This window comes from Canis aureus, chromosome 1 (genome assembly GCF_053574225.1).
Source record: "Canis aureus isolate CA01 chromosome 1, VMU_Caureus_v.1.0, whole genome shotgun sequence".
Classification (NCBI taxonomy): Eukaryota; Metazoa; Chordata; class Mammalia; order Carnivora; family Canidae; genus Canis; species Canis aureus.
In genome coordinates, this window is record NC_135611.1 from 8,226,600 (window position 1) to 8,235,354 (window position 8,755).

Sequence of the window (8,755 nt, forward strand, 5' to 3'; positions counted from 1 at the left end):
ACCAGAACATCAGTTTTAAAAAACAGTCATACAGTAATGTTTTGTGACACACTAAGATAATGTTTCTAAGCATTAAATAAATGTGGTTATACAAAATAGAATGATCCAGCACGCCTCCTCATCTCCACTTCAGGAAGCTATCTATATAATAACCTTGAAATATTCAAACAGCTCATTTAAAAAGTATGGCCGCTCTTTATTCATGTTGGAAGAAATTTCCAATAAGATCTCTGCATAGTCCCTAATTAACACTCAGGTGACTTCAGATAAATGTCAATCAAAGTTCTTTCCTTTTCCATCAAATATGGTCATGTAGGCCTAAGCAAGGAAAGGCAGGTCGAGATTTTCAGTGCCCTTCTCAGCAGCTGGGCTAGCTTTCATCAGATAGCTCATTAGTGGAAACAGGCTGATTGACAAGGTTGCCCCAAACTGAGAAGAGGAGCCAAACAGATCATTTGCATATTATATTAATGACATTCAGAGTAGCATTTGGTGTTCCTAGGGGGATAGAAGAAGAACAAACTGTAATTTTCACAATCATTAATTGTTTAAAGGAAACTGCAGATTCTAGTAACACTTAGGATGGTTAAAGAATTTCAATTTCATGTCAAAGAAGAGGAAAGCTGTGTAATTGTGGAACAGGAGCCTGCTAGTCACTGATTTTGCTTGAGATTAACTCTTCCCAGGGACAGAGATGTTCTACTGGAGGGTGACACTGTTCACCGAGACACACTGCAGAGCCTCATGACCTGAGGAGGGATGGAGATTGAGAGCAGAAGTGTGGTGGTTAAGTAGTGATGATCATTTGTGCATTTGGCTCCTGTGGGGATGAATGTGTGTGCAAGCAAGTGTGTCAGAGCAGAACTCTCCCAATTCCCTCACCCCAAACTCCTGCGGTTTCCATCACTAAGTCTACCTAGCCTTCTGTCTCATTCCTACTATAGATTCTGGGACTGACTTGTCCCCCTGGCATAGAGTCCTGTGAATCTGGGAACCAGGTTGGATTAGTTTCCTAAAACTAACATAACAAAGTACCACACCCTGTGTGGCTAAACACCACAGACATTCTCTCTCAGTTCTCAAGGCCAGAAGCCCAAATCTAGGTGTGGGTGGGACATGCTCCCTGAAGGTTCTTCTAGCCTCTTCCAGTTTCTCTTGGTTGCCCATCATCCTGGGTGTTCCTTGCCTTGTAGTAGCATCACTCCAACCTCTGCCTTTATCTTCACAGATCTGACTTCCCCTTGTTCTTCTCTGTGTCATCACATGGCCTCTGGCCATTGGATTTAGGGTCCACTCTAAGCTGGTATGAAATCACCCAAACTATTTATATCTGCAAAGATTCTGTTTCCAAATACGATCACATTCTGAGGTCTCTATATTTTTGCTGATGATCCAGATCTGCTAAGGTCCCTGTCTCATTTCTTTGTATCATGATTTCTAGTCCTGATTTTTTTTTTTTTAGACAAATATGGCTTTACTTCCCTAATTATCTGAGAACCTGAAGAATGGTACCTAAACCTCTTTACCTGGGACCAAGAGCAGGTGCTGATAGCGATCTCTGATAAGGACCGCCCCTGTGATTCTGATGTCTGATGTGAGATTCTTTGCATGAGCTTCCTTTGGTGCAGTAGAACTCCTTGGGGATTGCTGATATCCTTGACATCATCTGCCTGCCCATCAGACTTTTTTATGTTGCCCTATGCTGAGCTCAGCCCCATCCCCATATGTGTCAGCCTGGCCACTGCTGCCTCCTGGCCACTGTCCAAATAGAAGGCTGCTCAGAAAGACCAGAATCCCACAACTCCCCATCCAACCTTGTCCTATATATTCTTCTCCCATGTATTTCCCATATATTCTTCTATATGGATTTTCTTTAAGTTTTAAAATTTATTTAATTATGAAACATCTCAAACATAGAGAAAAGTACACAATGATTACAAACTCCAAATCCTGAGCAGAACTCAGCTCCTTGCAATTGTAGGACTGGGGTCCCTGTTTTCTCACTAGCTGTCAGAGAATGGATGGTATGTGCTCCCAGACCCTGCCCATATTTCTGCCAATGCTCCCTGTGGTCCTCCTACAAGAATGGACCAGGTCCTCTCACACTTCAAATCTCTCGGGCTTCTTCTACTCCATCTCTCTGACTCTGGCCAGAGAAAATCTAATTTTCAGGATCGGCACACATTATCAGGGCAGTTTCTCTGTGATGAATGTAGATACCACTAATAAAGGTACTTCTGCCACAAACGAGGAACATTCTAGTATGTGTGAAAACAGAGGTGAGGAGTCGCCTCCGTAAGTTGTAGCCATTAAGGTGCCCTCCCCGCCCACCGCATCCGGGCTCACTGGGCCTCGCGGCAGAACCAGGCGCAGAACCAGGTGCGCCAGCAGGTGCACAAGCAGGTGCGCCTCGGTCTGCGCGCTCCACTCGGGCAACTGGCCAGGTGCTGCTGCAGCTGCAGGGAACAGCGCCATCACTGGTCGGCAGGAGGCCCTACAGCTGATGCAGGAGCTCCAGCTGGTCCTGGGGTGACCCGACGGGTGGGGACTGAGTGCCCAGGCCGACACAGTGTCCATAGGCGTCTATAAATGGAATCATAAAGTTTGTATACTTTTGTGGCTGACTTTACTTTACTTTACTCATGAACACATATGTATCTATTTCTTTAGATTTTCTTGAATTTTTCCTTGCAATATGTTATGGTCCTTATTGCAAAGTTCAGCCATATATTTTAGATTTGCTCTTGAGTGCATTTGGGTTTTTTTCATTCTAATGTAAATAGGATTTTAACATTTTGTTTGCTCAGAATAACTGTTTGGAGACTGATCCATGCTTTATATTTAATGTTTATCAGGAGTTCATTGCTTTTTTTTTTTTTTTTTTTATTTATGATAGTCACAGAGAGAGAGAGAGAGAGAGGCAGAGACACAGGCAGAGGGAGAAGCAGGCTCCATGCACCGGGAGCCCGACGTGGGATTCGATCCCGGGTCTCCAGGATCGCGCCCTGGGCCAAAGGCAGGCGCCAAACCGCTGTGTCACCCAGGGATCCCCGAGTTCATTGCTTTTTATTGCTCAATACTCATCAGTGATAGGAAAATGCTCTACTTTGATACCCAGGTTGATGGATACTTGAGCTGCTTTTATTTTTTGGCCATTCTAAATCCAGCTGCCATAAATCTTCTCTTTTTCTCACACACACCTTGTGTAGTACCTAGAAGTGGAATTGCAAGATGGTAGGAATGTGTAGCTTTGTAAGAAACTGTCCAACAGTATTTTTAAAAAGATTTTTAAAACTTTATCACCTGCAAAATAGGAGGATTATAGTTGTTTCACATTCTTGCCAATATGTGATCCTATCAGTCTTTTTAATTTTAGCCATTTCTGTGGGAATGTAAAGATATCTTATGGCTTAATCGGGGATCCCTGGGTGGCGCAGCGGTTTGGCGCCTGCCTTTGGCCCAGGGCGCTATCCTGGAGACCCGGGATTGAATCCCACGTCGGGCTCCCTGCATGGAGCCTGCTTCTCCCTCTGCCTGTGTCTCTGCCTCTCTCTTTCTTTCTCTCTCTCTAGAGAGCACTAAGTGTGGGCAGTGGGAACCTGGAGTCCTTACAGCTATAATTCACATCCCTCAGACCTTTGTCTCACAAAGATAGAGTTGACACACACACACACAAAAAAATAGCAACTACATGAGCTACTGCAAAAGGTACACAGTAAATCTGGTTCAAAATAATGAGGAACTGGGAAGTTTGTCTTCTGTCCGAGCAGAAGAAATAATGGTGAGGGCAAAGTGTACCTATTTTATATTTTAAATAAATAAGGTAGTTGGACTAAACACTTACTTAGGTGACTTATAGTTCTAATAGTCTGTTACTCTGGAATATTATCTGAACAAATTCAAAATTAAATATTGGTTAAGAGAAAAACAAAGGAAAATGTACAGAAGAGATCTATACTAGCAGAGTCAGAGGTTAGGCTTCCATAACCCTGATTCTTGACTCCTCCAAACTCTCCAATATCTTTGCAAAGGATATTTGAGAAAAATGTGGGGAGTCTCTGTACCTGATTTCCCATGAATTCACTGCATAGTGTGTTGAAACAAAAGCCATTTTTACCTCTACTGCTCAAGACCACTGTAACAATATTTTAAAAATTTGGGGGGTAAACTTAAAATCTCCCAGATTGGCCTGTATTTTCCCCAGTACTATCTGGCTACTAGCTGTTCACACATTCATTTATTCCTAGATGTCCACCAGAATTTGGGCATATGTGGAGAAACAACAAATGCAAAGACCAACCTGAAGACGTCTAAGTTCTCTCTGCCCACTCACTATTCTGTCCCCCATGACCCAGAGTAGAACTATTTTAGATGCACAGCTGGAGACAAAAGCCATAAGCTAAAATCTGTATTTTAGTCATTGGATGGGAAGAATTGTAAATATTAACATTTTCTTTTCACACAGGAAGAATCTCATGATTTATTGCTAAAGAAAATAAAGTCAAAATACTTCTTTTCATTAGATCATAGTTTATGTAAACAATCATTTAAAAAAATTATTTATTCAAAATCCCAGTGACATTTTTTGCAGGAATAGAAACAGTCACCCTAAAATTCATATAGAATCTGGGGCACCTGTGTGGCTCAGTGGTTGATGTCTGCCTTTGGCTCAGGTTGTGATCCCAGGATCCTGGATCGAGTTCACATCAGGCTCCCCACAGGGAGCCTGCTTCTCCTTCTGCCTATGTCTCTGCCTCTCTCTGTGTTTCTCTCATGAATCAATAAATAAAATCTTTCTTAAAAATCTAAAAAAAAAAAAAATCATACAGAATCTCAAGGGACACTTAGTAGCCAAAACAATCTTGAAAAAGAAAAACACTGGAGGATCTCACGTATGCTGATTTCAAAACTTAACTACAAAGCTCCAGTAACCAAATCACTTTACAGGCATAAAGACAGACATAAAGACCAGTGGAATAAAATAGAGAAATAAATCCTTGCATACATAGGCAAGTTATTTTAGTCAAGGGCACCAAAACCATTCAGTAGGTTTTGGTAGGAGAGGATAATCTTTTCAATAAATAGTGATGGGAAAACTGAATTACCCACATGCAAAATAATGAACTCTTACTACTCACTCTATATAAAAATTTACTCAAATGAATCAAAGACCTAAATATAAAAGTTTTAACCATAAAACTCTTGGAAGAAAAGATTGAACAAATGTTTCATGACACTGCATTTGGCAATGATTTATTGGCTATGCTATCCAAAGCAGAGAAAACAAATGAAAAAATAGATAAATTAGATTTCATTAAAATTTAAAATGTTGGTATATCAACGGATACCATCAACAGAATGAAAATGCAACCCAAGGCATAGGAGAAAATATTTGCAAATTATAATATGAAAACAGATTAATATCCAGATTACAGAAAGAACTCCTATAATCCAACAAGAAAAACCAAACACCCTCATTCAAAAGTGGGCAAAGGACTTAAACAGATGTTTATCCAAAGAAGACATATGCATGACCAATAACCACATGAACAGATGTTCAACATCACTCATCATAAGAGAAACGCAAACCAAAACTACAATACAACCTCACACCTGTTAGTATGGCTATTATTTTAAAAAATAAAATTTTAAAAATTAGACAAATAGAACAAGTGTTGGCAAGGATGTGAAGAAACTAGAATCTTTGTGCATCACTGGTGGGAATGTAAAATGTGTAGTCTCTGTGAAAAAGAGTATGGAGTTACCTCAAAAGATTAAACGTAGAGGGGCACCTGAGTGGCTCTGTCCATTAAGCATCCAACTCTTGGTTGGATACAGAAAAAGCTATAAAAACAGAATGACCAAAACATTTTTGAGAAGTTATAATTAATTACTTGTGTCTCCTCTGTCACCACAGTTGGTGTGTTATTGTATCCCAATGTAAATACATTAAAGAAAAGTTTGAAAACTACCTGTCACTTTTTCAATATGCCTATATCCAAGAGAGATTTTTTTCCAAGAGAGATTTTAAGCCTATTTCACCCAAAAACATTTTCTAAGCAGAAAACCTGATAATACTTTGTGACAAAAGAACTGGGTGCATGAAAAACTTATGACATTTTTCACAATTGCCAGGATCTTCAGTGCAGATGTTTTCTCAAAATGTCAGTAATAATAAAAATCTACATTTGTCAAGAAGTCACTACTTTTCAAAGGACAATGCATACTTACAAAACTTCAAGTTTTCTGTTAAATTACCTTTTCTGAAAAATCTTGAAATTCCAATTTTTCTGTCTATATCTTTGAAATGAATATAACTAAATTCTCTTTGCTACACTGTTGATAACCTCACTGGATGGACGTTTAAACTTCATTAACATTTCAGAGAATGATATCAACATCATGGCAGCGTAAGACATCCCTTGCTTTTTTCCTCCCCATGAAAAAACAAAAATTCAGCATCTATCTATGGACAAAAAGATGCATTGAGGGATCTGTGGAATCCTGAACCATGCACGTAGGGACCTGACCTGGAAGGATTCTCACTCACCCTTGTGCTTGGGAACAGGTAGATGGACCTCAGTTTGGCTGCGGGCCTTGCCATGGCCTGTGAACTATCTCCAGGCCCTCTCGGCCATGGTCCAGGAACCCCTGGAGAATACAGACTTAGAATCACCCCTGTGAGAGAGACCCTTCTTGGAGGTTCAGGTTTCTAGAAAAGAATTTTCAACACCCTGTTAGAGAAAAGAAAAAAGAAGGAAACAAATAGACCCACAGAGGTGGGTCTAAGAGGAACAGTTTGACTTTTACCATGTCACCCATCCATGAAGGCAGCACAGATTAGGGGCAAAAGAGATCATTCTCCATGTATGACTTCTCCCGTAGGGGAAAGGAGAGGGTGTGGGTGAGCATCCAGCTTCTTCAGCTGTGCAACATGCTGCCAAAATTCTCATTTCTCTCTCACCACATCAAAAAGAATTGAATGGTGAGGAATTGGGAAGAAACAGGGAGAAGAGCAGATAGGACTCTCAGAGGACATTAAAAGCCCACCCATGAGCCACTGGGGAAGTATCACTCAGGACTCCCCCCATCTGGCACATGGCATCTCCAATGCCCCATACGTCTCACTCACACAGTTTTGGCAGAGGGCTAGTGAGCAAGGACAGAAGCCATCCAAATCTGTAGGCCAGGGAGAGACCACAAATTTGAGATTAGTGCCTCCTTTGGGAAAACAGAGAGAGTTTGTCAACACTCAGCCTGGTGTGTTTCAAGATCCAGAGAAGACAGATATACTTAAGAATGCTGCCACAAGAAGCAGCAAGAAGATGGAGCAAGAAGATGGAGCAGGTGTACCCACAGAAAGTCTGAGCTAGCCTCGGTACCTCTCTCCCAAACACAGTAAAGACTGGAAGAGGTGACAGCTATTTCATGCAAAGAGAGTAATGCAAAGCTAGGAGCATGAAAAACAAGGAAATATATCAAAATCTCATAAAAAGATCGAAATAATGTCCCAGTAACTGGATCCCAAAACATGGAAAATTTTAATTTACTTAAAAAAGAATTCAAAGTAGCTTTTTTAGGGAAACTCAGTGAACTAAAAGAAAACACAGAAAGACAATTCAATGAAATCATAAAAAGCAGTATACAAGCAAAATGAGAAGTTTAACAGAGACAGAAAACACAAAAAAGAACCAAACAGAAATTCTGGAGCTGAAGAATATAATGAATGAACACAAAGATGGGAGCCTGGTAGGAGGTTTTTGGGCACAGGCAGCCCACCTGTTGGTGTGTCCAGATGGAGCAGCATGTCAGCCATTCCAAAGGAAAAGCCAAAGTGGAAAGTAATGCCATCCCTCTGGGTCGAGCCAAACTTTCCCCTAGCTTTATTAATCTTCAAGCATGTTCCCCACCAACCACTTTCTTGAACATCCAGAGAACAAAGCTGCCCTCAGGAGTCGACCACAAGCCCAAGGAATGCCTGGGACTCCTAGAATGCATGTATGCAATCTCCATTCAGACCCAGCCCTCCCAACAATAGATGGCTATTTTGGAAAATTTACAAGCATCCAAGACACAACTAGCTCCTGAGAGGAGAAGCAAGAAGTCTTCTCTCCCTGTCTTATCCTGCAGTTTGCTGTTAAGTCATCTGCCCCAGTTCAGTAAATGAATTAGGGGGGGGGGGGGGAGCGGAGAGAATATAATGAATGAAATGACAACTGTAATAAAAAGTACTAAGAACAGGCTTAATTCAGCAGAAGAAAGAATCTGTGACATTGAAGACAGGAACTTTGAAATTATCCAGTCAGAGGACAAAAAGGGAAAAGGAATGAAAAGAAATGAAGGAAACCTACATGATCCATGGTACACAATCAAAAGAAATGCTCTCAGTTAACCAAATTCCCAAAGGAGAAGAGAAAAGGGGCAGAGAAATTAAAGAAATAATGCTGGGTGGCTCAGTCCATTAAGGCACCAACTCTTGATTTCAGTCCAGGTCATGCTCTCAGGGTCCTGGGATTGAGCCCCATGTCTGGCTCCATGCCTGGTGGGGGTCTGCCTGAGAGTCCCTCCCTCTCCCTCTGCCACCCCCCCACTCGCATGTTCTCTCTCACTCTCTAGCTCTCTCAAATAAAAAAAATATTTAAAAAAACCTTTAAAAAGAAAAAAGAATAAAAGAATGGCTATGAGCTACCCAAATCTGGGGAGAAATGGATATCTAAGATCATGAAGCTCATAGGTCACCAAAGAAAACCAACTT

General features: G+C 41.1%; 1 pseudogene; it reads left to right on the forward strand.

Moving 5' to 3' along the window:
• The first annotated feature begins 7,793 nt into the window (after positions 1–7,793).
• On the forward strand, positions 7,794–8,167 carry LOC144323650 (TSSK6-activating co-chaperone protein pseudogene; annotated as a pseudogene).
• The last annotated feature ends 588 nt before the right edge of the window (positions 8,168–8,755 follow it).